The sequence below is a fragment of the Cervus elaphus genome, chromosome 15, assembly GCF_910594005.1.
Source record: "Cervus elaphus chromosome 15, mCerEla1.1, whole genome shotgun sequence".
In the NCBI taxonomy this organism is placed as follows: domain Eukaryota; kingdom Metazoa; phylum Chordata; class Mammalia; order Artiodactyla; family Cervidae; genus Cervus; species Cervus elaphus.
Genome location: NC_057829.1, coordinates 62,553,336 through 62,574,266, shown reverse-complemented (window position 1 = coordinate 62,574,266; position 20,931 = coordinate 62,553,336). Strand labels below are relative to the sequence as shown.

The following is a 20,931-nucleotide window of genomic DNA, read 5'->3' as shown; positions in this document are numbered from 1 at the left end:
CTTGTGTGATTAAAGAAATGGACTCTGAATCCAGCTTTATAATACAGATTCCTAGACCCCACATGCCCTCTCTTCTAAGCTCACATGTTCCCAGATGACTTCCCTAAATGCTTTACTATCAACTATACCCCAAATCAGCTTGGCCTGGCTCCTGGTTCTACCTCTTCTGACTGACTCGCTGCTACTGTGAGCCAATGCTCAGAGAACTTGTTTGTATTTGTTTCGGGGGTTATAAAAATATCTCAGTGGAAAGGCAACTGTCATTCCTCTTGCCATAATTGTAGTTTACTTTAAAATTTTAATATTTATGCCTTAACAACACCTACAATTCTATTTCGAGCAAAAAACAGGAAAAATTCTGTGCTATTTTTATAATAATTAATGTCTTATCACGAATAGCACTGCCCTTCACAAGGGACTTCTCTGGTGGCTCAGATGGTGTCTGCCTACAATGCGGAAGACCAGGGTTCGATCCCTGGGTCAGGAAGGTCCCCTGGACAAGAAAATGGCAACCCACTCCAGTACTCTTGCCTTGAAAATCCCATGGGTGGAGGAGCCTGGTAGGCTACAGTCCATGGGGTTGCAAAGAGTTAGACAAGACTGAGCGACTTCACTTTCACTTTCTTTCACATAAACATTGAAGAATTTTTACATAATTTTAGAATTACATTATTGAAAGAGATTATATAGGTCAAAATTCAACATCTTAATTTTTCAAATAAAGAAACTGAGGATCTGAGGTTGTAATGTGCCTGGTTAGATAGATACTAAGCAGTAAAGCAAGGCTGAAACCTAGATTTCAATTAAAAGTATTGTGCTTATTATACTTCTCAGACATTCCACTTTCATTCTTAGGATTTCAGAAGGAATGAGAGAAATGAAGACTGACTCATTTGTATGTGTGCCTGTATGTTTGGGGAGGAAGGAAGCCACAAGTAATTTAACTTTAGCCACTAATACTATTGTGCTCCCCATCAAAGTTGCCAATGGGTCATCTTAGAGACGCTATCTTAGATAACAAAATTTGATGAATCCCTGACAAGGAGAAACCTCTATCCTTCTCTTCTCCCTTCTTTATCTAGAAGTTTGAAAAGAAAAGAGCAGAAAGATGTCTAATGCAAGTAGAATCAGAAAAGTCAGAGGCTCCATAACTTAAATTAAATGGACAGAGGAGCAATGTGTCCTCTTCATTTCCAAGGACACCACATTCTGGTCAAATACAGAGCACTAGCTAACTGACTGGACTCCACCCTCTGGTGGTCAAAATGTGTCACTGTTGCATTTCCTGATTGTCAAGTTACCTCCATGCAAATCTTACAGCCTTACAGATAGCTGAAAAAGACCTTGGAAAATCATGCCGTACAAACTCATTTTTAAAATAAGGAAACTGAGGAATTTACTTAAGACTTGGGACTATTTGAGTGGTAACTGAGACAAGAACCCCAGATCTCCCATCAACTAAACAGTTAGTTAAGCTAACCATCATACCTGCCTTTAACCAATTTTCTACCCAGTATATATATGCACGATATACTAGCTGAGTAAAGTTTAATCAGGAAGTTAATTGTGCTACAAAAATAATCACATAATATACATCAAAACCAAATAATATTATTCACACTAATGCCTATCTCCATTAGTGTAAATGATCAGAATGACTTTTCCATCCCATTCCCACAAAAACATCCTCATACATTAGATGAGAATTCTGTTACAACTATTCTTAGGACCAGACAAAACATTTCTCCTAGGAATTAAAAATAAGGTACCTCCTAAGAAAAAATTATCAGTACTAGGTGAATAATAAGGAATAAGTAATGACAGTGCTTTAACTCTTTTTTATTTCTATATATTCCCTAAGTTCATAGAAAAGCTGTTTTATTTGCATTAACCAAATACATTTTAGAATAATCAATTTTTTTACAAGGCAATCTCAAGTCAATACAAAGATCCTTTCCTTTTGCTAAAAAGTCTTTTTATAGTGCTTCTATTTGGTTAAGAAAGATCTATTAAGAAATAGATTAAGCCAGGGAACAATGACATATTTTTCAAAATCTGCTGCAATGAACCATGTCTAATTATGTCTTCTGTTCCATTAAGGTTTAGGCCCCACAAGCAAAACTGAAGTAGTGGTAGAGTACTACCAACAGCAGTAGCAGAGGAAGAGAAAGAGAAAAACAAACAGCTAAGCATCTGATGAGTGCTCACGACGGGACAGGGACTGCGCTCAGTATTTTATGTATCTTATTTTCTAATTTGATTCCAGCTACAGTACTATGAGGTAAGTATTATGACCTCAGTTTTACCGAAGAGAAATCTGAAGCAACTCAAGGTCACATAGCTGCTAACTGCTGGTTAGGATTTCAATATCCCTGCACTTAACTACTACACTAGACTGCCTGATGATACTCAGCAAGATGGTCTCTCACAATCATCTATTAATTTCATAAATATTAGCAATTTGCTTAGAATCTGTATAAATGCAAAGCAACCAAAAGATAGTTCAAAGACTGCTGCAGTAAAACAAGAAAATCAACTAGGGTAAGAATGAAAGATTAATGCTTTCATGGCATGACTATTTCCAATAACCTTCCAGACTTAAAAGTGCTGACAATAATAATCTACTACTATCTCTGAAACTTCCTCATTCACCTTGCCTCACCCTCAAAGCCATATGGTGAAGAACCTAACCAGGTGTCAGGAGAGGAACTCCCTCTCTTCTATTCCCCATAAGAATAATCTCTATACTTCTTCCTATCTACTCCCACGACCATTTGAAAACATTATCCTTCTCCACCTTTCTCCAGAGTCACATGGGAACATGGGAACAATGAACAGTGAAACTGATGGCACAGTTCCTAGACTAGAGGAACCTTCAAAGCAGAATGCAGAGTGCACTTTCAAATCTGAATCTAAAGAGAGAAGAAACTTGTACAATAAATACCTACTGCAAAGGGCATTTTCAGATGTAATCTTAAACAGAATATAACAGTCAGTATTTTAGTATTAGTCTGCTCCAGACATTTATAGCCTTTGCCTCTGTGCATGCAGCTGAACAAAGATTATAGTCTGTGTAACTGAAGAAATGTTTCAAAAAAAAATCTGAGTTATCCAGACAATGGAAGACACAGGAGAGATGATTCCAGCAGGGGTCCTGAGGGCCCCAAAATATGTAAACAAACCATGGCATGAAAAGGTTTTTCTCACAACACAACACAATTCACGCTCCCAACTTATTTTATACTTCACTGGCTACAGCCGCCATGCATCAGCAGCAACTGATTTCACGCTTTAGAGGCTGGGAAACAGTCCGCAGCTCAGTCCCTTCACACTCCACTGATGTGGTAACTCCATCGTTCACCAACTCAGCTGTTCCGAGTCTAATATTTGCACCTACAACTGACCACCTCAAAAGGCAGTCAGATCAAAGCTTTAATATAACTGAACAATAGCCATATGTATCAGAGGTAGAGCAAGCACTCTGCTTCCTACTCTATATACCTATCTGGTGGGAGAGAGGAGAGAAGAAAACACCTCCCTAAAATTTCTTCCCCTCACTACACACCTGGAGGTTGGTCTGGGTTTCTACACTTCATTGAAATTAGTTCCTTTCCTGGGTCTATCCTGGGTTACACTGATATCCTATAGTGCAATTGAGAACAAAAGAGTTGGAACGAATAAGGCTTTCAGGGCTGTGCCTTAAATCTGACATGCAATAAGCTTGATTGTTTTTCCCATTTGAAAGTCACTCAGTCATGTCTGACTCTTTCTGACCCCATGGACTGTAGCCCTCCAGGATCCTCTATCCATGGAGTCCTCCAGGCAAGAATACTGGAGTGGGTTGCCATTCCCTTCTCCAGGAGATCCTCCTGACTCAGGGATTGAACCCAGGTCTGTTGCATTGCAGGCGGATTCTTTACCATCTGAGCCACCACAGAAGCCTAGGGTTCACAAACTAAAGCTAATAAACCACTGAGTAAGTTTTGAAAACAGAGGCTAATAGGCTTAAACTGTGTCTTATACATATTGTCTCATTTGACCCCAAGTACATACCAAGAGGTAGTTGTTATTATCTCAATTTTACAGATGAGAAATCTGAAACTAAAGTTACTTAAGATCACACAGCTTCCAAGTGTTGGTTAGGATTCTGAAGTCCCTACACTTAACTACTACAGTAGACTGGAATACATGCCTTCTAAAAAAATGGGGTAAACAAAGCATAGTATAGTTTTAAAAAAGGCAAAAATACCAAAGTGCAATAATAACCAAAGAGAATAATTGTAAAGGTTTGTTAGAGATACAGTTACAACTCATCTCCTTCCTCCTTGTAGCTGTACTAGCAAGTGTGAAGACCAAATGTGGCTGATCAGAAACTGAGACACCAAAAGAAGCAAGCTTCACTTTAAAGCAGGCAAAGAAAAAAACAGATAATTAATAAATAAAACACTCTCTTAGATGCAGACTGAAAGTTTACTAATTAGAGTTTCAAGAACAGCAAACAATTACCTTGGAATACAGAAACATCTTCAGAGAACTGCTCCTTTACGGATCAGGAAACCTGTCCAGAGGGTTACAAAAGGCTTTCAAAGTAGAATAATCTACTGAACAAACATGGCTCGGGTACTAAACTGTATTTTAATCTAATATTTTTATGATACAAAAAGCAAGACAAATGTTAAAGGTCAGTAATAGCTAACAATAGGTAATGGCATTCTCTTGTAGCCTAACATTTTTTAAGTGCACGTATTGTACTGAGATTTATGCTGGGACAGTGGAAACTGTAAAGTTGGACCATAGTTAAGGACACAGTTTGAACCACATGAAAAACATAGCCTCCTCTTTAAGCTGTCTCTGCCTAATTGGGGAAGTAAGAAATTTTTTTAAAAAGATGTTTTAAGGCAATACAAAATTGCCAAATAAAAAGTTGTAAATGATAAAAATTCAGAGAAGAGAGCTATCACTTAGGGCCTGGAACAGTTGAAGAAGATATCATAAAAGGGGAACTGAAAGCTAGTATGTAGACTGGGGACTGAAGGGAGATATTCCAAGTAGAAGGAATGGTCTGAACAAACTGAAGAGGCAGTAATTCAAAAAACCTTATTTTGGAGACAGCTACAGAAACTACTAGAGCCAAAGGGTTAATATAGCAAAGTGTGGAATATTCTGCCAGAAAGAATATTCCGTTTTCAGCCTGGAGGGCCTTCAACACCAGGTTCAGTCATTCAATACCATAAGCAATGCAGAGTCAAGTCTAGACCCTACAGGCAATTGCTGAGAAGTTATACTATTACTGTTGTGTCGAGGTCTCCAAACCTTCCCTTACACCATCTGTTCTTTCATTTACCCTGGCTTTTTTTTTTAAATTATTATTATTATTATTATGTACCATCAGGTAAAGGTGTTACGATAGCACACAGTCTTAATACTGACATCGCTCAACATCACACTTGCTTAACCCAATGGTATCAACGAGCAAGCAGTAACATTTAACCAAAACCCAGAAACAGGATCAACAGGAGGAACGGGCTCCGTATCAATGTGCCCCAAGTCTAACCCCATACTCATAAACAGACATTACATCTAGGGGAGCAATCAAATACACTTACTTTGTATAACCATTCTCATGATCAGAGAAAGAACTGAACCAAAGTTTGCCCCACATCACACTCCATAGTCCAAATATCCAGAAACTTGTGCCTTGCTACCTGGTGAAGATTCCTATAGTTGGCCAACTGTTTCTGAAACAAATAGCTGATGATACCTTAGAATGTTGTTGTTTAGTTGCTGAGTCATGTCCAACTCTTCTGCAACCTCATGGGCTGTAGCCTACCAGGCTCCTCTGTCCATGGGATTCCCCAGGCAAGAATACAGGAATGGGTTGCCATTTCTTTCTCCAGGGAATCTTCCCAATCCAGGGATCGAACTCATGTCTCCTGCACTGCAGGTGAATTCTTTACCACTGAGCCACCAGTGGTATCTAATAAATTAACAAATATCAGGATATACATTTTTCTGAGATAAGAGCCCAATCATTTTGGATCTAGATATGGTAACTGGCCTTACTACCTTACTACCATTGCAACAGTCTCTAGAAAAGGTAAGACCCATCCCTATTCCTTTGATTTTTACAGTTTCATTTCCTAGCATCAAGTGATATTTCTAGTCTCTTCAAAACTTTTCAATCTATTCAACTCCTACTTTTATCAACAGAACATCTAACCTTACAGTTTTGAAGACAGAATGAAACCATAACACCTTGAAAGGAAAAGTGAAACACATTTCTACCCCACTGAAACCAATTCCAGCTGTTCATTTCAGTGGTATCAGCAGAGCTAACAAGGAGAATAGCTACCGTTCGAATTGCCCACAGAACCTGAGCTGCTTTGCTCCTCTCTCATTTCTCCCCCTCCCCATCGCCTCTGTAACTTACACACAACTGCCTCACTCTGCTGTCCATCCTCCCAAAATGCTACCCAACAATTCACTGGCTGTCACAGATTGTCAGCACTGTGTTTGGGGACTTGAGAAGTGCCCCTGTGGGACAGCGCAGTGTTAGTACAGCATTTTCCCGGACACAATGTCACTCTTTATAGCCAGTTGCAAATTAGTTTCTTCTTAAAAAAAAAATAATACTCCTAATAAGACAGGTACAAGGAGATTTTAAATAACCAAGATTAAAACTCACTTGGTTTGCTCTGAGATGTGGCCCTTTCAGAGTCAAGCACAATGAAATCCCATGTCTCTCTCAACTGACATGAGCCGTGCACATCATCTAGGAACACCTGAAGTCAGCTTTCTGATGTTAGCAGAAGCTGAGAGGCTACCAAAAAGACATATCAAAGGAGAATCTTCCTTCCCCTTTTTTCTGTGCCAGTGGCTCCTCATTCTTAAATTTTATCTGATAGTACTCTGTTTTGAGCTCAGTTCTCAACATCAACATTTACTTCTATGTCTTGCTGTGCAAACCCATTTAAAAGGAAATTCTGCAAATCACCAGTATCATTTCTTTATAGCTTTCATCCAATTCTTTGCATGTGCTTCAGCAGCAAACAAGGACAATTATCTCCTGACAGTGCTATGACTGACCCTCTGAAAAAGCCCTCATCCTATGTATCCGTTTCCTGGTTGCCAATGGCTACACATGAGCGTCAGAAGCTGGAACAGACTGAAAAGAGTATCACAGGATGTGGGGAAGAGAAACCTCTCACAAAACAGCAGGTCATTGCAACTTAAGTCTTCTGGGAAAAAAAATTAATTAAAAATAAACATCTATAGAGTAACATTTTAAAAATTAAAATCAGTTTCACTAGCTATCTAATTAGTTTTCATCCATAATTTCTTTCATAGCCTTATTCATTCTGCTTTATTATGGTTTCCTGAGGATTTTACTGATCATATAGTCTTCCTGAATCAGTTCATCAAACTCCTACCATAACACTGCATCTTTGCTGCTCCCTATTTGAACTAGGGGAGGCTAGAGCTGACCAGGAAAGATGTTAATTCTCAGTTCTCATAGTAGAAAGAGACTGAAAAGAGCAAAGCTAGTAATCCAACTTTGAGAATCAATTCCAATATTTAACAAGCCCCTATTCTCTTTACAACAAACATCAAAATTTAAGAAAGACAGTGAATAGAAGCAAGAAAATCTTCAAAAGATCCTGAAAGTCTTTCAAGATACTGCCACTTTCAAACTTGTTATATATGAGAGTTACAAAGTAAAATGGCACTTAAAAAATACAAAACATAAGCAAACAGAGTAAATAATATTTATAGTTAACTGACTTACCAAATAAGTGGCATTTATTTTTTGAATAATAAAACTCTAGAAGGTGCAGACAGGCTGTATCTGAGGCAAATGGTACAAAAGTTCCCTTCTGATAGCAGCCTCTCCTGGAAAATAATAATGATAAAAGTTAGTTTTACAAAAATGTGTAATTATCATTTCTTTGACACCTGTCTGTGCATTTAACTTTCATGATCTCATTTCATGAATACTCTTAAGAGTTTCACACAGTGATTTGCCATAGAATGGGCAATGAAAATAAACACATGCATAAAAATACTTTTTAGAAGTTCAACAACAGAACAGAATATGGAAATGCCATTTTTTCTCCTTCTCAATCCTCTGAGAACTAGTCTGAGGGGACAAAACATCTACTAAATGCCATGAAAGAGAGAGAGAGAGACGGAGATAAGAAACAAAATAATACAAATGACTGAAATACAAAAAGATGTTCAACTTCTAGTCATTACTGTAGTTCTAACTTTTAGGATGGTACATGGTGGATGTTCAATAAGAAGATGCTGAATGGACAGCTAGCTAGACAAATAAAAAATAAACCATCATCAGTTGGCAAAGATATTCACAATAAATCTACTATTTTATCCATCAGACAAGCAAAGATTAAAAAGTAAGCTCTGTTTTGGTGAGTAAAGACTGAATAGGGCTCCACATTGTTAATGGAGATACATATTTTATTAATATAGAAAGCATTTTAACAATATTCCAAAATCTTTTATATATCAAAGGACCTTTGGATCCAGCAATTCTCCTTTAAAGAATTTATCATAAGGAAATAACTGGACTTCTACAGGATTCTTAAAAACTGAGGGAGAAAAAAAAAGTCTGATAGAAAAATGAACTTAAAAATATAATTCACAAAGAAAGATACTAAAATGACCTTTATATATTCTATGAAAATATTATTAACTACAAAGTGAGTATTAAAACTACATTGAGATACTTTGTTTCTAACTACAAATAGGATAGCAAAAATTAAAAAGCATACCAACATACTTGGATGATTAGTTTATGGGAAAAACTCTCATACAATGATGGTGCAAATTCAAACTTGTACAACCTCCCACAGAAAGGGATTGAGCAATATTTAAGAAAACTATATTTGCTTTTAAACTTTTGACCTAACTATGCTATTTTAGGTATTTACCCAAACATACACTTACAACATACAAAAATATATATAAAAAAGGTTAGTTTACTACAGCACTGCTTATAAATTCAAAACACTGGAAACAGCATGAGAGAATGGTTAAGGTTATCACAACAGAGTACTGTGTAACCATAAGAGGGAGGAACAGACAAAGGGAGGATGGGACGGTGAGTGCTATAAATTGATATGGAATGGATTCCAAAACATATTGAAGTGAAATGGTTAATTCAAAAAAAGCAAAGTACAAAAGAGTATCTACAGTATGCTAAATTTTGTGAAAAAGTTAAGAAATTTTTAAAAAATGTGTTATCTCCTCGTACCTGGGGGAAAAAAACACCAAACAGGTAATCCAGAGACTGATGAGACTGATTACCTATAAAGGCTGGGTGAAAACAGGGTGAAAAATAAAGAAGAAATGGGTGACACTGCTTTGAGTGTGTATACATATATTTAATATAATTCTGACTTTTGGAACCATATTAATGCTTCACATGCTCAAAAATAAGTAAGATCAATTAGGATGGGGAGAAAAACTTAGAATACAATAGAAATGAACTGTATTGCAAATGACTAACATAACTATGTCACAGAAAGAAAGTTGGGGAGAAAACTAACCCAAGTAACTTCTGAACGTGGTTTCTTGCTCAGCGATGTCCAATAGAAAGATAATGGATGGCACATATGTAATTTAATATTTTCTAGCAGCCATGTTAAAATGGTTAAAATTAACTTTATTTTATCTAATATATCTAAAATATTTCAACATATAACATATTATTTAAATATTAATGGGATATTTCACATTTCTTATTTCATACTAAGTTTACAAAATCCAGTATGCATTTTACATTTACAACACATCTCAATTCATGCAGTTAATGGCTACTTTATTGACCAGTGACGATTTAGACTATATGCCCATAGGAAAAGGAAAACAAATATTGAACTCTTTTTAAGCAGTGGTATGAAACTATTCTCTGGTATTCTAGGACTAGGCCAATAAGTAAAAATGCGAAATCATAGGGACAAGTTTCTCACTTTTGGAAGAGGGGGTTATAAATACAGAATAAACCCTGTAGTGTTGGACTGTGACCAGAAGTATTAATATAAACTCAATGCTTTCAGTAGACAGATAAAGATGTATACGAATGTGTGTATAAGTGACAAAGGCAAAGCAAAAGGAAACAGGAATCAGCTTGAATGGGCTCCCACTGAACAAATCAGTAACAGCATCAAAATAAATAATGAAAAAAAGTATTATAAGTAAGTACAGGAGACATGATGGAATTAGAAAATCACCATTTAGGAACCATCATGAAAATGATTCAGGCAGAAATACAAAAGTTAGTAAAAGTTCAAGAAGTAGTAGGAAATTTACAAAATCTCAAAGTATTTTTTCAAAGATACCTCAAAATTATAAACACAATGTCAATGTACTTAATCACTGAATATACACTTTGGTTAAAATGGTTAAAGTGATCAATTTTATGCATATTTTACCACCAAAGTAATTATAAAAGGAAAAATAGTAACTTTGCACTGGAAAACCTGGCAAATACTACCTTTAAAGGAGTGATCCAAGACCACATTACTAATATTTCAACATCCTGTGCCTCCTGACACAATGCCCTGAGAAGTACAACATTACTTCTGTGGTACTCCTGCCAGAAATGGGTAAACTGAAGCCAGTAATGAGAAAACAGCAGATAAACCCAATTTATAAACATTCTACAAAAGAACTGATGCCTTCGAATTGTGGTGCTGGAGAAGACTCTTAAGAGTCCCCTGGACTGCAATGAGATTAAATCAGTCAATTCTAAAGGAAATTAACACTGAATATTCATTGGAAGGACTGACGTTAAAGCTGAAGCTCCAATACTTTGGCCACTTGATGCAAAAAGCTGACTCACTGGAAAAGACCCTGATATTGGGAAAGACTGAAGACAAAAGGAGAAGACGATGGCAGAGGATGAGATGGTTAGATAGTATCACAGACTCAGTGGACATGAATCTGACCAAACTCCAGGAGACAGTGAAGGACAGGGACACCTGGCAAGCCACAGTCCATCGGATGGCAAAGAGTAGGACACAACTTAGCGACTCAACAATAATAACAGCAAAATAACTGGCTTGTACTCTTCAAAAATGTTAACGTCATACAAAAACAAAGACTGAGGAAATGTTCCAGATTAAAGGAAACTAAAGAGACATGACAACTGAATACACTCCAAGAGCCAGAATTTTCTTTTGCTACAAAACAGTACATTATAGGGATAATGAGTGAAATCTGAATAAATCTGTGGACTACAGTATAATATTAAATCAATGTTAATTTCCTGATTTTGATAACTGTACTATGCTTTCATGAAAGAATGTCCTTGCCTTTAGAAAATGTACTTTTAAGTACTTAGGTAAACAGGAATAAGTCTGTATCTTACTCTCAAACAGGGAAAACACTCTCCCTTTATTGTTAGAAGACCTTCATATTTCCAACATTAAAAGAACATAACATACAAAATATGGAAGCTTTAAAAATAAAAAACTCTAAAGCAAATACTTATCCATTTAGTGGATAGAGAAAACTCAGTCATTATAATACTAGGGAGATTGTAGGCCTGACCTTACATACAAACTCATTAATGATCAGGAGAATGCAAATAACACATTTAATTAAATTTGCTCATTTATCTATTTTGGGAAGTACGATTAACAGCATTAACAGCAGTGAGAGAGAGTAGTAATATAAAAGGACAGAGACAGATTAAAAACAATGGCCCAAAACAAACCAAATTGGAAAGTGAATAGACGGCTAGGTAAAATTAGAAGCTTAAAAGAACTAAAGAAAGATATCAGACGCTTAAATACTATCAATTTTAAAGCAGGCTGTTGCTATATGAAGCAATTTTGGCAAACACTAAATGAGGAAATGCTAAATGAGGAAATATATATATTAATGTATATATCTATACACATATCACACACATGCATACATATACATACATACCCATCACCTTTTTCCCTATAAGAGACTGATAATCCTTACTTAAGGATTCATGAAGGGATAACACCCTAAAAAGAGTACTATTGATGTAGTTTGATAAGAATAGTTTCATACTCATAGTTTCACAAGTACAGAAACTCTATCAAGGATTATCAATAAAGAATTAAACTATCCTAAGCATGGCAACCCACTCCAGTATTTTTGCCTGGGACAAAGAAGCCTGGAGGGCTACAGTCCATGGGTCACAAAGAGTCGAACATGACTGAAGCGGCCTGGCACACACACACAGACTATTAATTCTGTTATCTACCCTATATTCTTCAACTAGCTACCCTTGGGTTATCCTTATTTTTCCTCATTTTTCTCTCCAGGCTCTGAGCATTCAAAATATTCTACATTTCCCAACCTCTCCTGCAGGAAGGTGTGGCTCTGTGACCAACAGAATTCCTATTCCAAAAGTGGTACATCTAACTTCCAGGAAGTATCTTTCAAGGGAAGAAGATGTGTCCTCTTCCTCCTTTCTGCTGGTTCATACGTGGATGAAGAGGTTAGAGCTCCAACAGCCATCTTAGACCACCAAGCAACTTTGGAAAAGAATAGAATCCATGCACAGTGGAGCAACATGACACCATGACAAACCACAACTGTCCCAGACCACTTCTGGAATTCGTGACACTGAGAGAAATGAACTTCTATCACGCTTAAGTCTCTATTATTTGACTGCAACCAAATCTTATCCTAATTAATATAACCTCTATACTAATGTACACTCCTGATTTTCTTTCTCTCTCTAAACAATCTTCCACTGCTCCTTTGCTGCCTCCTTTTCTGCTTCGCACTCCCTTACCATGAATATTCCCCAATATTCTATCCTTGGCCAAACTTCACAGTGAGGAAAATTTATCTTTTCTGCTCTTCTCCCACTAAGTTCTAGGTCACACATTCTAAAAAGCCTCATTCCTATATGTCCAATCATTTATTTGAGCTCTGATTTTAACTCTAGCTGTCTATCATTCCATTCATACAAGATGTAATTAAACAGGAACATAAGTGATTTTTAAAACTAAAAAGATAAACAGACAAAATGGAGATGGTAACAATAGTAGTTGCTGTGACGGTAATAAATAGCTAACACTTAGCGAGCTTTTAAAATATGCCAGACACCATTCTAGTAGCTAATCCTCACAATAATCCTATGAAGCAGGAAGTATTATCACCATCTTCCTTTTAAAAAATGAGGAAACTGAGACCCAGGCAAGTTAAGAAACTTATTCAAGATACAGAATTAATGTACTAAAGAGATCATTCAAACCTAGTCTTCCAGAACCCACCCTCTTAACCAGCAGCACTAGCATCTCTTCTCGGAATGCTATCACAGCTTAAGGTTGTTCTCAGCAGTGATGACAGTTATCTAAATATCCAGCATGGTAATAAATTTCATGCCTCGGCAGATTAACTTCTAGGGACCGTCAAATATCACTTAGAAATAAATATGGTAAATAAGATGAGTGATCAAGCAAGATAATATTCTTGGGCACAGAAGATATGACCATAAAGTAATGAGATTAGTTTTCTTGTATGGCTCTAATGGTTCTGAAAGCAGTTCCAAAAGACAAATTCCAAAGAATAATTATTTGCTAGAATAAATGCATGGTCTTAAGAATGATTACTTTAAAAAGGACAGCATTCATTTATATAAATTTAATAATGAAGATCTTTACTTTTAAAGTACCAGATTTTTCAACTACCACTCAAACCTACAACTTGTAAAAGCACTTGAACTCATTATCTTTCTCCCGAGACCTCTCTGAGAGCCTTCCTCAATGTCACTATCAAAATACTACAATACAGCTATCTGTCAAACTCAAAACTTTGAGGTATTCCAACTTAAAGCTTTTCTAACCCTACACTTATTGTTCTTCCTCCACAAGAGCTATTATGCTTTCTATTTCTACGTTATTCCATGACTGTCCTATTGCCCTACCCTAAAGCCACTCCCTACTTGGCGTTACCCCACTAAGCCACCAGGACAATCTCTCTCAAATACTGTTTTCATCATGACTTTCAACAAAAATATCATCTTTAAGGATCAAATCTAAGTTCTTTAGCCCAGCCTTCAGAACCTTCCATTATTTCTTCATTATTCCCATATACATGTAAACCTAGCAAATCACATCTCTTTACTACTCATCATCTTCCATTTGTGCAATATTGTTAAAATACCCCTTCTGTCTCATTCAATAAACATACTGCACTTTTTGCTTCTAGCTTCTCATCACTCTATGTGGAATTTTCTTCTGTCCTCTCAATTTATCATTCTATCACTTCCTTCAAGATCCTCCTCTTCCATGGAGTCCTAATAACCTCAAATAGATACTGCTCTATTTTACATTTAGTAAAATGGGATGAACTGCAAAGATTGACCAGACTATGTAAGAAAACAGACATCCCAGAAATAAACCCACATTTTCAGGGTCAATTAATCAACAATACTGGAGGCAAGACTACACAATGGGGGAAAACAGTCTCTTCAATAAATGCTGGTGGGAAAACTGGACACCCACATGTAAAAGAATACAACTACACCACTTATTTACACCAAATACAAAAATTAATTCAAAATGGATGAAAGACTTAAATGTAAGACCTGAAACCATAAAACTGCTAGAAGAAAACATAGGCAGCACACTTTGACATCAGTCTTAGCAATATTTTTTTGAAATCTGTTTCCTTGGGAAGGGCAACAAAACCAAAAATAAACAAATGCAACTACATCAAACTCAAAAGCTTCTGCAAACCAAAGGAAACCATCAACAAAATGAAAAGGCAGGCCTCGTTATATGTTGCTTAGGTTGTGAGATTATGAGTTTTGTTGGTGTTCTTTAAACTTTTCTGTATTTTCCAAGTTTTCCACAGTAAGAATGTATTTAATTTTTTTTTTAAAGAAAAAAGTATTTCAAAAAAGAAACTAGTCATTTAATTTCTTAAAATGAGTATATCTATGAGGGCTTCCCTGGTGGCTCAGCGGTAAAGAATCCCCCTACAATGCAGGAGACACGCAGAAGCCGCAGGTTCAATCCCTGAGTCAGGAAGATGCCGTGGAAAAGAAATGGCAAACCACTCCAGGATTTCTGCTTGGGAGATCTCATGGACAGAGAAGCCTGGCAGGCTGCAGTCCATAGGGTTGCAAAAGTGTTGGACACGACTTAGCGACTGAACAACAACAATCCTATGAAGGGGTCAAGTAAGCAGTTAACAGGCCTGCAGCCAAAGTTGGCTTGGTGTTTGTATTTTGAATAAGCAAAATAAAATGAGTGCTTAAGGGAAAATTTTAGTGTAATAAAAATTGTATAAACATGTTACTTGATTTACTACTAAAATCTGCATTTCTTCCCTCTCTTGGCTAATTACAAACATCTACAAGATCTCCCCAAGTAACAGATAAAAACTCAAAAAACTAACTCAACAAGCTCTTGGCCATGCCCTCCTGGTTGTTCCCTCTTGCAGTCTTTCACCAGTTCCCTCCCTGAATCCACCTGTCATTTCTAAGTCAGCCCTTTCCTCTACATCTGTTTACCCCTCTTTCTAACTGCCTCAGTCTGATTGTCCCTCTAAAGTGTTTCTGATGTCCCCTGTCTGTCTCTGACTAACCCTCACTCTCTGCTTTTGCTGTGTATCCTCTTTCTGTCTCAGGGACAAGTTACCCACCCCAATGTGAGACTTTTCCTCTCTCTGTCTCTGCCCTTCCGTCAGTCTTTCCCCTACAGTTACCCCATTTCCAAGACATCCTTGTTAACTTTTCCCTCTACTCTTTATAAACAAGCAGGGTTGGTATTATTAACCCTGTTTTACAGATGATAAGAAAAAAACAACCAGGGCTGCTGGTATAAATTTCAGAGGGGAATGTTTAAATCCAAGGGCTTCCCTTCTTTAATACTCATCTGGTATTCCATGGCAAAGAACCTGAAACGGCCCGTATGCAAGCCAGGATTAACACTACACCTATTCGTTCCTAAGAGGCGAATCTCATAATAAGAATACCACATACCATTTGCCCTTATTTTTGCCTTTGTACTAAGTTAAACAGTCATGAATTTGTCCATTCTAGAAATTCATATTACCATATGTACAGGTTAACTCATGTTATTTGGGAACCTCAGAATATTAGGCACAAGAATCTGCTGCTTCTAACAGTGCTTCTCTGCTTCTGTTGTTATCCCTAGTCTAAACCAGCCATGTTTGACATAAAAATAAATAATAACGAAAAATTTTACAAAAGGGGCACAAGGGACAACAGATAAAACTGAAGGACAAATTTGAAGAATAAAAAACTAGACAGAGGCTAGCATGAGACTGTGAAAATGCATACCATGGATTGTGAGCAATGGGTCCATGTTCTACTGCGAGGAAAATACTCTCTCCACATGCAGGTTTACCTCTGCACAGCAATACCCTGTAACTTCTCTTCTCTCTAAACCTCTGACAACTGGGATTCCTCTGTCATTCTAATAAGCTCTCAGGAGTTCAGGAGTTACCCAGGCTTCATTCATCCTACTGGGCTCATTAACAGAAAACTTTGCATGCTTTCCCCACTAGCTAAGAACACATTTTCTGGTGGGTGGCATAGTAGAAGTAGGTTCTCTTTTAAGACATGAACATCCTAGTTCCATTTCTTCTCACTTCTCCTGTGGGTGGGATGCCTGCAACCAATACAATTCAACAACTAAAATGTCTAAAATATAGTTCAGGTTAGTGATTATCAAAGATCATCCCACAGGTCACCAGTTTTATACATAGTGCGAGTGCTAGTCTTGTATTGCAGTTTTATATAATTAAAAATCTACACTTCTACTTCTGGCACTAGTTCATTTACTTCTGTCATGTCTAATGAGTGCACAAGTGCCAAATCAACAATACACTAGTCTTATCACTCATTCTGGTGAGATAGTTTGTAAATGGTGAGCTAATGAGGACAGGGTCACAGATTGAAACACATTAGACAATTAGTTTTGCTATTTTTCAGGGTTCAGTGGGCATGGTCAACAAACTTAACCTTGGCTAAAAAAATTACAGTGATCATGTGAAGCTTTATGAGAGTGAATATATATGTATCACCTAAATTCATGACTATAAGAAAATATAATAACTAAACACAGTAACGATAATACTGTCCTTCACTAAGCCTGAAAATGGGTCTATCTTCCAAAAATTTCTTTTAAATAAAAAAGAACAAAAATGTTTAAAACATAAAGGAAAAAAATAACATGGTACAGCACACAAAGCAGATTTTAATGGAAATGACTATTGTTACAGTTTATACACAAGTCTGTAGTAGGAAAAAAAAATTGTCATCTTGCTGATTCTTAACTACAGGTCAGGGTGAAACTGGTAAAGTGGAACCAGGAGAAACCACATAAAAAAGAGAGTAAAGGAAACAGTTCCTAGACAGTTGCATCTCCAGACAACTTGTAATAAACACAGCATCTGAAGGAATGAAAAGTAAACATTTCAACTCTTAACTCTAAGACTCTGCTTGGACCAACAAATCAGTTTTCTTTAGTAGACGTTCCCCCGTGGTTTCTCTAAACTCTCACTCCTTGTAGATACACACACACACACACCAGTGCCACCATAAGCACTTACCACTAAGTTATCACTTTCAGAAACTGAGTCACCAAATCTTCTGGCCCCTACCAACTAGATTGAACTTTTAGAGTCAAATAGTCTGGCTTTTAAAAAAAAAAAGGCAGGGAGGGTGGGAAGCCAATAAAAAATGTTCTATAAAACTCTACCCTAGTCAATAGTCAATATCTAAGTCATTAACAATGCAGCAATGAAAATAAAAGACGCTTACTCCTTGGAAGGAAAGTTATGACCAACCTAGAGAGCATATTAAAAAGCAGAGACATTACTTTGCCAACAAAGGTCTAGTCAAGGCTATGGTTTTTCCAGTAGTCATGTATGGATGTGAGAGTTGGACTATAAAGAAAGCTGAGCACTGAACAACTGATGCTCTTGAACTGCGGTGTTGGAGAAGACTCTTGAGAGTACCTTGAACTGCAAGGAGATCCAACCAGTCCATCCTAAAGGAGATCAGTCCTGGGTGTTCATTGGAAGGACTGATGTTGAAGCCGAAACTCCAATACTTTGGCCACCTGATGTGAAGAGCTGCCTCATTTGAAAAGACCCTGATGCTGGGAAAGATTGAGGGCAGGAGGAGAAGGGGACGACAGAGGATGAGATAGTTGGATAGCATCACCGACTCAATGGACATGGGTTTGGTTGGCCTCCGCCGGAGTTGGTGATGGACACGGAGACCTGGAGTGCTGCAGTTCATGGGGTGGCAAAGAGCGACTGAAATGAACTCAACTGAAGTCATTAACATAGATAATTGTTCTGCTACAAGCTACAATGTGCAGAAAGACACAAAACTAAATTCTTATTATGGGTTATCAATGAAGCACTGGCCCAATAGCACACCCCAGCAACAAGAGCGTTCTGGAATCTTCTAAACGTAAAAATCTTTATATAAAATGCAACTGCTTTAAAAAAAAAAACCCTAAGCACTTCTTAGTGCTTCCTTAAGTTTATGGGTTAAGGATAACTATCCTCACTTTACGAACAACAACAACAAAATTGAATCTTAAGAAAATACTTTACCTAAAATTTCATCACTTTTTACCATCATCATAGTCATCAATTAGAATAGCAACAAAATAATGAGCAAGTACTCACTCCAGCACTACTTTATATTCACATCTCATTTAATCTGTATAGACACCTTAACAGGTAAATGATATCATCTTCTTTTCAGAAATTAGTAGACAAGCTTAAAGAGATTAAATAATTTGCCAGATCTCATGAACTGGAAGTCACAGCACCAGGATTTCAACTCAGATTTGTTCAGCTTTATACATTCAACAATTGTACTGCCATCCTTTGGTTTCAGAACCACATTCAAGTATTTTCCAACCAATGATTTCAGAAATAATACAAGACTACCTAATTACTATACTGCCAAACCCACAAAAAGTTGACTGTAAAATCCTCACTCTCTACAAGGGGAAAGAGAAACAAAGTCACCTGCTTGGAGTCTCAGACTGAACTGCCAGAATAAAAACTAGATATGAATACTGGCTGTTTATATTCTAAATTCTAACTATAAGGTAACACAGACTCCTAACACATGTATCTAGGATAGGTAAAAATAACTCCAATATTTCTCATTTCAGCTAGTATACATTCAGGTTAGTGATACTGTGATACAATCAGAGCTAGGTTTAGAACAAGTAGTACCTCAAAAGGGCCGACCAGCTGGGGACAAGCATAAGCCTAGCACTACACATGAGGAACATTAAGTACTTTCCGGGATACTTGTCCACTGTGTAGCACTTTAGAAAGGATGGCTGTAACAAAGCAAGAGGAGAACAAGATTGCTGGTAAGTGCGTGCACGCAAGCTGGTGGGACAGAACAATCCAAATTCTGGTGGGACCTTAAAATCCAGACGAAGTTTAAAATTGACTCCACAGGTGATGGGGCCCTAATGTTACCTCTTCACCAGGAACACGACATAAGAACATCTGTATGATTCACTTTCGTTTCCAAAGACATTTTCCCCCTATTTACTAAATCATTTGATCTTCATACGGTTCACGTTTATGATCAAGTCCATAAAGACATGAACACGGTTTGAAAATTCAACTGACCTGGGCTGGAGACAGAAAAGACAGTGAGATTGTTATATGGGAAACATGTTTTCTGACACATGTCACTTCTGCTAAACCGCTCGACACTGGAAGGCAAGCAGGCCAAAGACGATCACCCCCATTTTTCAGATTGGGAAACCCGGGAGGCAATAAACGGGCTACAAAAGATAACGATGCAGCAAGTGGCAGGCCCGAGACTCTACCCAGGACATCAGATTCCAAATCCTGTGCTTCTTCCCTACTCAACTCTGAGAGGAGGCTTTTATTGATAAAGAAAACTTTAAAAAGCGGACTTGGGAGTTTTTCGAGGGTGGCCCAAGAAAACCAGGAAGTATACCTTCCCTCGCGAACAGACAGCTCACTCCGAGCTCATAGCCCGGGGCTCCCAGCCAGCCCAGCGGACTCGCTCCAGAGGCTCAGGGCTCGCGCCCCGAAATCGCCCGAAGCCCCGGGGTAGTCTCAGGTGGCCCCCGGTGTCCACAGCCTCCTACCCACTGGAGAGAAAAAGGGGTCCCCAAGTCCCCAGTCAGTACCTGTTGAAACACAGGAAAGGAACTGCCCCTTCGCAGACAGTATTTGGGGAGAACACCCAAAGCAAGCACGCAGCCCAAAGAAGGAAAAAGTGGTCTGAGACGGTTCCCCGCAACCCAGGGCCCGCAGGGGTCGAAGGGCGGGAGCTTCCCAGTAACCTCCGCCGCAGGCGGGGGCCGGCCCCACGCGTCACGTGAGAAGAAAAATACCGGTAACAAAACGGGAAAGAAAGCTTGTCCCAAGTGTTGAGGGAGACTTGGAAGCCCCGAGCCCCAGTCTGGAGTGCGGAGGGAGGGAGGGACAGGTACGCGAAGCAACTTGTTACCCGGGGCGTCTCGGCTCTCCGCATCCGCCGCCTCCTCCAAGCTCTAGCCCTTCCGCTCGAGCCTCCGAGACGTGCGCCAGGCCTCGGCTCCGCCCCCCAGCGCCGCGCAGCCTTCTGGGGACTGTAGTCTCCGCGAGGCCGGCCTGCGTAGGCGGCCTCCGGGTCACGCGGGGGGAGGAGCAGGCAAAAGGGCGCAGCCCCCGCTGCTGTCCGCTCACTCCTCCCCCCTCCCTCTCAGCTATAAAGGGGCTCAGAGCTTCTAACGTCCTGCTCAGTCGTACCATTCCTCCTCCTCACAGCAAAGCTTTTTGAAAAAGGTAGTCTGAACTGGCTGTCGCCACTTCCTCCTTCGTCCTCTGCCCGGCAGCTTCTGCCCCGAAAGAAAGTGCCCTCGTCACCATCACTCACCGAAGGTA

General features: G+C 38.4%; 1 protein-coding gene across 10 annotated transcripts in view; it reads right to left on the bottom strand.

Moving 5' to 3' along the window:
• R3HCC1L (R3H domain and coiled-coil containing 1 like) overlaps window positions 1-20,612 on the bottom strand; it is a 65,415-nt gene extending 44,803 nt beyond the window's left edge. For 2 of the 10 annotated variants that reach the window (XM_043925309.1, XM_043925308.1), the window contains exons 1-2: window positions 20,193-20,486; window positions 7,787-7,890 (exon numbers count right to left, since the gene is read on the bottom strand). The gene's annotated coding sequence lies outside the window, so the exon portion shown is untranslated. The other 8 variants (XM_043925305.1, XM_043925301.1, XM_043925311.1 and 5 more) reach the window with 8 other exon arrangements.
• Window positions 20,613-20,931: the final 319 nt, after the last annotated feature.